This window comes from Macaca fascicularis, chromosome 15 (genome assembly GCF_037993035.2).
Source record: "Macaca fascicularis isolate 582-1 chromosome 15, T2T-MFA8v1.1".
NCBI classification, from domain to species: Eukaryota; Metazoa; Chordata; class Mammalia; order Primates; family Cercopithecidae; genus Macaca; species Macaca fascicularis.
Genome location: NC_088389.1, coordinates 126,882,419 through 126,890,866, shown reverse-complemented (window position 1 = coordinate 126,890,866; position 8,448 = coordinate 126,882,419). Strand labels below are relative to the sequence as shown.

Below are 8,448 nucleotides of genomic sequence, written 5' to 3'. Positions count from 1 at the left end.
CCAGCCATGCGCTCAGGAGGCGGCAGCACGCCAGCTCGTGGACGTTCTTCCAGGTCCTCAAGTAAACAGTGGGGATTTTCACTTCCCCTCCCTTTAGAAAACAGTTTCCCTTCAGAGGATCTGGCTGGGAGAGACTGGCTCAAAAGACACTTGCATGAAAATGTTGTAGGATTTAACTCTCCCCCGACGCTGAATTTGCAGAGCGGTACACATTACTTGGCCAGCACATCCCAAGTAGATGCAGAGGGCTTGTGTCTGCAAAACTTTCCTTAGGAGAATGGACTCTTGCACAGACCTCCTGCCCAATGCTGGGTCTCCCACGTGAACCCTGACTTCAAGTCTTCCTCAAGAAACTTCTCTCTCTCTTTATTCTAGCCCAGGGCTGCTCAATAGGGCACGATAGACATTTCGGGGCAGGTGATTCTTGGTTGCGGGGCCCCTTGTGTGTTGGAGGATGTCTAGAAACGTGCCTGGAATCTATCCACCGGATGCTTCCCTGGTCAGGACAACCCAAAATGTCTCCAGATGTGTCACATGTCTGCTGGGGGCAAAGTCTCCCCCGGCGAGAACCACCGGTGCACCTGAAGTGCACTTGGTTAAGAACTGAGAAAGCCAAGAGGGTAAGAAATCCTCATCCCTCAGAGGCTGCACATCCAGCTAGAAGAATCCGAAGTCAACATGCTAATCACAAAGGCAAATATCCCACCAGTGACAAGTCAAGACAGCAAGAGATGTCTTGAGATGGTGTGTAATTAACAGAAACTTTAACACTTTTCTAATACTTGTAACGTTTTATTTTATTGAAATTATTTTACTATGTGTGTTCGTTCCTTAATTTAAAATGGAAGCGCCATGAACGTAGACACTGATTCTTTGTGTTGTCCCTGGGAGCCCCCATGCCCAGCAGTGTGTGACACATAGGAGGCGGTCAGCGGATGTCAGATGTCAGACCCAGCACGAGATGGACAGCATTGAAAGAACCCCTGTCCAGGCGGCTTCCAGCATTCACTGGGAACCAGGTTGACTGAAGCAATCTGGATGTTTGACTCTTCCTAGTGTTTTTAATTAAAAAAAAAAAAATTAGATTCAGGCCGGATGTAGTGGCTCACACCTGTAATCCCTACAATTTCAGAGGCTGAGGCAGGAGGATTACTTGAGGCCAGGAGTTGGAGGCTGCAGTGAGCTACGATCACACCACTGCACTCCAGCCTGGGCGACAGAGCAAGAAGACCCTGTCTCTAAAAAACAAAACAAACCTCCAAAAACCTCTGGGTTTAAAGGCAGAGTGTGGGTGTGAGAGAGAGTGCAGGTGTGCGTGAGGAAGCAAGATGAAGGAGATTTGCGGAGAGGGAAGATTCTGGAAGCAGTCTCAGAAGAACTGTCTTCCACATCCCAAAGCCCTTCACTCCCTCCATCCCCGATCTTGTCTCTGAGTTTAATTCACCTCTGGAAAGGCAAGAAGATGGCAAAACCGAGGTGCAAACCCAGGGCTCTTCACGGGGATGGACGGGCTGCATCGGGCCGGGCAGAGAGGAATCTCTAGGAAGGAACAAGAGGAAAACATCAACCCAAATCCGTGGTTCGCCTCTCGCTTACGTCACCTGTTCTTTGTGAACGTGGGCTGAGCGCCTGCCGTCTACTGGACAGTCCTCTGCTTCTGGGGACCCTACAGTGCACAGAAGAGAGAACACCAAGCTCCCTGAAGCCTGCAGTCCAGCTTCGCTCTGTACAAGCCTGCGCGTGCATGGCGCCTCCCAAGGACTTGCCCTTGCAGATGGCTGGGCCCTTCCCACAGCATCTGTTTCCGCGGGGCTGGGTCAGGGCCTGAGAATCAGCATTTCTAACAAGGCTCCAGGTGAGGCTGATGCTGCGGGTCCCCAGACCGCCCTTTGAGTAGCCCTGGGCTCAAGCCCACATGCAAAAGACACAAGTGAGCCGTTGTGAAGTGTCTTAGTCAGTAGGTGGGCCAGGAAGAGAACCCCACAAAGCATCTGAAAAAACAAGATGAAGGGCCCAGACTCCTCACCAACAAGGGAGCTGGGGAGTGGGGGATGTGGGTCTCCTCTGTTTCCTGGAATGTCTAGGGAAGGCCCTGGTCACAGCCTCCGCAGGGACAGCTCGGCTGCCTGGAATGACCAAGCACTGACCTCTGCCCCCCCGGCACCCCTGGCAGTGCCGGGGAGAAGGGCGTGTCGTGGTGGGTGGCATCGGGTGGCTTCTTTCTGTTGGTGGCCCCTTCCCGGTTGGGACCAGGCTTGTGGGAGGCATCGGAGCCTGCACAGCCAGCCGAGCCTCTGACCAGTTTATTTACTTAAACAACAAACATCCCTTTGCCTGGGGCCGGCCCAGGGCAGTTCCTGAATGGGAAGAGACACTGGCTTCACAGAGGCCCACCCACGTCGCTGGGCGGGTTTCAGGGCCTGGCCTCCCTGCGAGGAAATCACAGGCTGCCCAGGAATGCGTGTGGTGCCAGCAGCCGCCACCCAGGGCCGCTCAGCGGCCTCCTCCCTCCTCTCCTTTCTCTCCCAGCTTTAAGTCTCCCTTTCTTTTGCCTTCTGAGATTTTATTCTTCTCATCTGCAATGGTGAGAAAGAAAAGCAGATAATAAAAAAGAAAGACAGAAGGAAAAAAAAATTTAAGCTTTCTCCCTCAAAAGGGAAAAAAAGGTTTGAATAAACAGTGTCACTGAAAAGGCAAACAAACAAGGCTGTTTCTGAAAGAACCAGATGGACTTCCAAATGGCCCTTCCGATCCAGCCCACAGGGCTGCACCAGGGTTGGGCCTGAGGGCGTGGGGGGTGCCCAGGCGGTAATTTAGGGCTGGATTCTAAACGCTGTAGGTCACCCTGTGAACACGTAGGCCATTCGGAAAACCTCAAGCCTCACTGAAATGCAGTAAAATTAAACAAGCCCCTTATTACCTTCAATTTTTGTCAACATGTCCTACATCATTACTTTTTTCTGGCAGTTGACCGATGTGTTGAATAAAGAATTGCTGACCATATTTGTTTTATTATTGTGAGGTTGGGTGTTTGTTTTTGTTTTTCATTTTTCTAAAGTTCTCCCGGACTTAGCTAAATGGCCACGTGCAGTTAGATGGGTCAGTTTGACTGGCCTTTTTCCTTGCCTAGTTAACGTGTGCTTTATCCAATAAATCAATGATGTTTTTAAAAATGATTGACTGATACCCAAATTCCTCCAATAATTTCCAAACAGCAGGATGATATGTGCTATACACCGATGAGAGAGGAAAACGTTTGTCTTAAAAACCACTTTTTCTGTTCTTTAAGGACAAATTCTATTTTTAAAAACAGACTTTATTTTTAGTGCGGTTTTAGGCTCACAGCAAAATTGAGCAGAAGCCACAGAGATCCCACACAGCCCCCGTGCCCACACGCAACACAGTTCCCACACTATCTACAGCCCCCAGAGGGGTGCACTTGTCACAACTGATGAACCTGCCCAGACACGTCGTTACCACCCAGAGTCCAGAACTGAAGCTAGGGCTCACTCTGGGTGGTGTACATGCTGTGGGTTTGGACAAATGTACAATGACATGTATCCACCATTACAGTATCACACAGCGTAGTTTTCCTGCCCTGAAGTTCCTCTGTGCCCCACCTAGGTAAATCCTATTTTTCAAATGGAATCAAATTCAACATATTAAGTATTTCCTATTTGACATTTATATGCCACTTATCTATTGGGAAAAAAATGTCTTTCTTGTCAAATCTTCAAGTTAGAAAGCTACGAAGAAGGGTGGGAGCCACCCCAGTTGCTAGAATGCCTGCTGTTGAAATGTCCTGGCAGGGGAGTCTGGGACCACCCAGCTCCCAGTCCTCAGAGGAGGCTCACGCCCCAGCCCCTGATGGTCCACCTGACACACCTGATTCTAGGAAGGAAGGCCTGCAGTTTTCCATGCCGTGCTTGATGGCAGACACTTGAAATGCCTTCCATGCCATGGACGTCTTGGGATTCACCCCAGAGCCCCCTCTGGCAGCATATTTTGACTGGTGACCCCAGATAGATGGAGCGGGAGGCAGCACCCAGGAAGGAAAAGGGATGGAGGCCAGAGGTAACCCCAGCCTACCTTGGAGAAGCCTCCAGACCCCATTCTCCTTGCACACAAGTGAAATAGCCCACAAAAAAATGTGCCCTTGGCCAATCACAACACGTTACCTAAAGGGCACTCATGTTGCTGGGAGACAGGACTTCCGGTTTCACATACTGGTTCCATCTCCACTACCATTTACCAGAACGTCGCTTTACCTCTCCAAACCTTGGAGTCTTGCAGCGAAGGGAAATAATCATAAGACGTAGCTTGTGGAGATTAAGGAAGTCAGTATCTAGAAAAGGTCCCTCACACAATGTACCTTTTATTTTAATGAGTATTTACAAAGCAGCCCTGTTCTTTTATTATTTCTTTTCCAGAAAAGAAACCAGGAGTATGAAATGAATTTGGAGGAATGCCTAAGCATAGAGACAGCTCATCAGATTTTACGTTTTTTAGGTAAAATAAGAAGGAAAGAAGGAGGGAAGGGAGAGAGGGAGTAAAACCCAACCCACAACTGGTCACGCTTTTTTGGTGGCACTGATAGAATAATTTTTCAGCTATGCCCTTTGTTTTCAGGTGGAAGCAAGACCATGGAACATTATTTTCTAGTATCAAAACTCCAATGTGGATTGTAGTTATGAACCAGGGGAAAAAGGAAATATTTTCATCAAGGATTTTAAACTCATTCACAGCAAAATTATAATACTACATCATGGCTGAACAATTCCAGAGTTTCTAATAGATGCCTAGTTTTGGAGGACATGGTGACATTTCATCAAATGATACATTCATCATTTCCTAAACAGGGCCTCCTTTCCATTGGTTGGCAAAGTTAAAGTTTTTTCTTTTTTTAGCAACAGTGTGTCAGGCACAGTTGATGATCCTTACCGCATAGGAACAGGGCCACAGAAGCCATGCCCAGAAGTTTTTTTTTTTTTTTTTTTTTTTTTTTTTTGAGACGGAGTCTCGCTCTGTCGCCCAGGCTGGAGTACAGTGGCGCAATCTCGGCTCACTGCAAGCTCTGCCTCCTGGGTTCACGCCATTCTCCTGCCTCAGCCTCCCGAGTAGCTGGGACTACAGGCGCCCGCCCCTGCGCCCGGCTAATTTTTTCTATTTTTAGTAGAGACGGGGTTTCACCATGGTCTCGATCTCCTGACCTTGTGATCCGCCCACCTCGGCCTCCCAAAGTGCTGGGATTACAGGCGTGAGCCACCACGCCCGGCCAGAAGTTTTGTTCATTTGTTCGTATTCCATGCCTACAACAGTCGTTCTCCATCTTTAGGGTTGTGTCAGAGTCGCCTGGCGGGTTTGTTAGACTCAGGTGCAGGGCTGACCCCCAAGGCTTCTGGCTCAGGCAGGCTGGGGGCCTGAGAGTTTGCGTGGCTCACAGGTTTCCGGGTGATGCAGAAGCTGCTGGTCTGGAGACCACATTTGAAATCCACTGGCCTAGAATAAGACTTGGAGTATTCCAGGTCCTCAGTAAACATGTTGGTTAAATGAAAAGGCAGTGTCTTGGGTTCTGTTTCTACTGGTAAAGGATGGAGAGGGCTGTGGGCTTTGGATTGCATTGCAGCATTTCTGGAACTCAGGAAGAAACTTCAGGGTCACTGGTCCAGCCACAGTCAATGGTAGAGCTTTCCTTAAGGCCAGGTTTTATTAATCGTATCTGCTCAATGGCTACAAGAAGAGCAGTGGCATCCAATAACTTTCACTTCATGCTGCCTTCCCCTGTCCCCATGCTAGTGGACCCTAAGCACTTATCCAGAATCGTCCTTCCTACTGTTCCATTTCTACAACCGAGAACTACTTCCATAACAAGGCTTTGTAGGTCTTTATGGCCCACCTTGCATTGATTTCTGCTGTCAGTAAAGTTTGCTTGGCCACTGTATTCTGAGGATGAAGGGACTGAGGCAGTCAGTGGAGATTTTGAGACTCATCCAAAGCTATCCTACAAACTGGTAGCCCACAAACCTGCAGTGGGGTTATCCCCCTCTCCATGGCCCATAGCCCTCCTCTCAGCTGGCCTGCTGCCCGCCAGTGACACACAGGCTTGAGTACCCGGTGAGTACAGCTTGGCAGCCTGCTTTTCTGATGGTGCACAGGGAGCCTCATTCAGGTCTAGGGGCAGTAAGGACCCAACCATAAGACTCCCCTGGGCATCAAGATCGAGGCACCGTATCTCAGCCTCCTCAGGCAGGAATAGAGCTGAATAATGTCTCAAGACATGTTTATATTAAGCATATTCACCTGAATCATCGGGCCAGAGCAGCGAGGAAACAACAGCACTGAACTATTGATTTTCCAAGCCCTCCCACAAAGCAAAGCGCACTAGGCAGAGGCTGAATAAAGGAGGATTTTCCTGGCTGACGGCTATGTTTGAGTGTCCCCTTTAAACCCAAGTCGCATCAGGTTGTGCCTCTCAAGGAGCAAATGTGTGAAATTCTAAAAAGATCTTGAAAACTGTAATGACAGGGAAAGACAAGTGCATGCAGGTTTGGTAGGAGAAGGAGGAAAAGGAAAATGATATGAGATTAAGCCATTTAAAATGACGCGGTGGCTCACGCCTGTAATCCCAGTACTTTGAGAGGCCGAGGTGGGCAGATTATGAGGTGAGGAGTTTGAGACCAGCCTGGGTAACATAGTGAAATCCCATCTCTACTAAAAATACAAAAAATTAGCCGGGCATGGTGGCGGGCACCTGTAATCCTAGCTACTCGGGAGGCTGAGGCAGGAGAATTGCTTGGCGGAGGTTGCAGTGAGCGGAGATCACGCCACTGCACTCCAGCCTGGGCGACAGTGCGAGACTCCATCTCAATAAATAAACAAATAAATAAATAAATAAAATGACCATTTTTGTAGGTCAAAAGTGGTTCACGATTGACAGTTTCATGAGGGAAACATTCATTTCCTATTCATCAGCACATACAACCTCCCTTTTCCCCAGAGCCTGGGTTGTTTTACTTCTAACTTTCCTTCTAACTTTCCTTTCTGCCCTGGGACCATTCATTCCTCCCTGGAGTAAAAACAGGAGGTGCAAAGATCCTGCATCAACCAATCGCCTCGAGAGTGTAAGAAACAACATGCGCTAACTCCTGGCACCTTTTGCTTCCCTTTTCCTTCGGCCTCTGAAACATCCATGGCTGCAGGCAGGTCCCTCTTTGAGAAGCAGACTGTCTGCACGCTCTGTGAAGACAAGCCACATGAAATCAGGCACAGGCTGAGGCGGGAAACGCATCCTTCATGGGAGAAAACCTAACACTTCCATGTTTGGGGAATAAACACACAGCATCAGAGAATTTGAAATTCTACAATGAAGACTGTAACAGAGTCACAAGACAAAGGGTTGTAAAACACGAGATTGGAATGTTTAAGGCATTGCTCTTAAATATTCCTGGTCTACCTCTTGGTAGACCAAGAGGTCAGAGATTATTCCACGACCAGTTGGAGCTTTGGGAATTCATTTCACCTCTCTGAGCCTCAGCTCTCCCTTCAGTCAAAAGGAAGGGACTGGACTCAGGTTATCTGGGGCTGACCCTGCCCACCATTCATGTGCACTGTGTACAACCTTATCAAATAAGTAACTTATTCATTTTCTAGAACTATACCATGACTGTCCCATAGGACAATATTAAATAAAGAGAGGATGTCCCTGCACACCACACAGGCTAAGGCCACGTCTGCCCTCTTCACCACTGCCGAGCCAGTGCCTGCACAGAATGGGCCCTGGATGTTGATTTTTTGAATGCACTCATGAATTACCTACTTTACAAGATTGTACACACGAATCTCCAATGCTTTAGAAACAAGATAAGTTGAGTGGTTAGCAGAATTGAAATCTTTCTTATCTATGGGAAGAAAATTCAATTTACAGCTAAATGATACATAGACTGTTTCTATCCCATATTCAGACTAAACTTTGAAATTTACCCAGTGGCTCAAAGTAGATCCTATATTTGAAATACAATTATAAGTGGTTTTGAAAAAAACAATCTACACTTTCATTTTTCACCACTTTGACCACCACTTCGACCACCCCTTCAATAGGCAAATAATGAAGTTAGTGATTAATGTGAGAAGGAAACCTTTTGTATAGGTATTTAACATCCTTTCACTACTGGTTTTAAGTCTGTTTTTAACATAGCGTACTGATAAGTTTGGGATTTTTCTAATTCTAAGCTCTTTAACAGAAAACAGCTGAGAGCAGAAGACTTTAATCTTGTCCTACGGAAGACTGGGAGGGAAAATAGAAACTCTCATTTCTAGATGTCAAAAGGGAAGACTAAAGACAAGAGAAGTTGTTGATTGGAACCACAATTTCTCCTGCTTAGAAAACAATACTATCTAAGGAAACAGAAGGTATGTAGCTAATTCTGTCCATGAAAGAAAAGGAACTCT

General features: G+C 47.5%; 1 long non-coding RNA gene across 1 annotated transcript; it reads right to left on the bottom strand.

Annotated features, from left to right (window-relative positions):
• Positions 1-771: 771 nt before the first annotated feature.
• LOC135967606 (uncharacterized) lies at positions 772-2,296 on the bottom strand. The gene is made up of 3 exons (XR_010581752.1): positions 2,148-2,296; positions 1,445-1,539; positions 772-1,052 (listed from the first exon to the last, which is right to left on the bottom strand). It is a non-coding gene; the product is annotated as an uncharacterized lncRNA (long non-coding RNA).
• Positions 2,297-8,448: the final 6,152 nt, after the last annotated feature.